Source organism: Oratosquilla oratoria, chromosome 13 (assembly GCF_046742065.1).
Source record: "Oratosquilla oratoria isolate Oo_2021 chromosome 13, ASM4674206v1, whole genome shotgun sequence".
Lineage (NCBI taxonomy): Eukaryota > Metazoa > Arthropoda > Malacostraca > Stomatopoda > Squillidae > Oratosquilla > Oratosquilla oratoria.
Window position 1 is genome coordinate 43,354,240 of NC_134789.1, and position 2,047 is coordinate 43,356,286.

The window sequence follows — 2,047 nt, forward strand, 5'->3', positions numbered from 1 at the left end:
ACACACACACACACACACACACACACACACACACACACACACACACACACACACACACACACACACACACACACACACACACACACACTTTCGTCGGATGGACGGCGAGAATTGGAGTTCCGAAGAAAAAGCGAAATCTACGTGGATCTCAACGTCAAGGAAGTACCTTATTGTATTTATAGGGAAGGGGAAAGCTCGTGGTGTAGTGGGAAGGTGACAAAAAAGAAGAAGGGGAGGGATTACTGAGGGAAATGGAAGGAAATGAGGAAGGGGAGGACTTGGTCCAGGAGGCCAGGCGTCTTGTAAACAAACGAAGGACTGAGGATCTTGAAGAAGGGATTAACAAAAATGTAAAGATTAGAAATATAGATAAGAGCAGCACAATGGAAGGTGAAGGTAATAATTTCCAGGAACTTAATGAGGGGGGTGGGGATACCAACCTCCCCCGATTAGCAAGACTAGAGGAAAAACTTGAAAAAATGACCGAACATTGGGAGAATAGGTTCGGTAACATAGCAAAGATTGCGCAGAGTTGAAAAATTGGAAGAACTAGAGAAGGTGAACAAAAACTTAACTAAAGAAATAGAAGAATTAAAAAGACAGTTAAAAGAAGTAAAAGAGGAGAATGAGGAATTAAAGAGGAATAATAAAGACAATAAAGAGGCCATAGCAAAAGAAGCACAGGGTTGGAAAAAAAATCCAAGAAAACAGTAAAGTTGCATTTACTGACATAATTAAACAGCAAATGAAAGAACAAACTGAAGACTCAGTTATTAAAGTGATGAGACAGAAGGAGAATATAGTAAGAGACTTAGCAGATAAAAAGAAATGTATAATTATATTAGGAATGAAAGAGAAATATAGCCTAAATGGAACCACAAGAATCAATGAGGAAAAAGAAAAAGTAAGCAGTTTACTAGAATTAGTTCAGGATGAACCTGAAATCATGAAACAAATTGAAGAGATGTATAGACTCGGAAAGTATAGTACAGATAAGACCAGACCAATTAAGATTAAATTCAGGTCACAAACAACGGCAGAGAATATCTTAGCAAAGACAAATTAGATGAACAAATTAGATTAACTAATAGTGTGTGCAAACACCATGCAAGAATTTAAGAACAAACTAGATGCTGAAAGATACAAAGACGGATCACTACGAGCATAGCTCCTCTTCCCCTATAATACAACTAGGTAAATAAACACACACACACACACACACACACACACACACACACACACACACACACACACACACACACACACACACACACACACACACACACACACACACACACACACACAAACACAATGTATATAAAAAATATATATATATATATATATATATATATATATATATATATATATATATGTGTGTGTGTGTGTGTGTGTGTGTGTGTGTGTGTGTGTGTGTGTGTGTGTGTGTGTGTGTGATTCATCTTGGTCTTTGGATCACGCGTTGGACTCGTGATCGACAGCTATTATCCACGCGGAAGAGAGCTCAGAGCTCGTATGACCGATCTATGGGTAATGCTTTGACCTTACACGCACACACACACCCAACGCCCCGCCCACGAGAGTTGGATTAACGACTCGAAGCGCAGCGATACTGAAATAATTTCAGCCCTGGGCAGGATTCGAACCCGGTACCGCCGTACTGACAGTCTGGGACTGTACCAACCGCGCCACAGAGTCGTGTGTGTGTGTGTGTGTGTGCGCGTGTTTGTGTGCGTGCGTGTGTGTTTACCTAGTTGTATTTTACGGGAAGGGGAGCTACGTGTATCTCGCAGTGTCTAGTTTGCTCTTAAATTCATGAATGGTTTTTGCACACACTATTTTTTCGTTCAGTTTGTTCCAAGTGTCCACCACTCTATGTGGAAAACTGTTCTTCTTCAGATCTCTTCTATAACTATGTTTTTTGAGTTTCTTTCCATGTCCTCTTGTGTTTCTCTTGTCCCAGTTTAACAAGTCCTCTCTATCAAGTATTTCTGTGCCCTTCATGATTCTATAGAGGGTCAGTAGGTTGCCTCTCTCTCTTCTTTGCTCC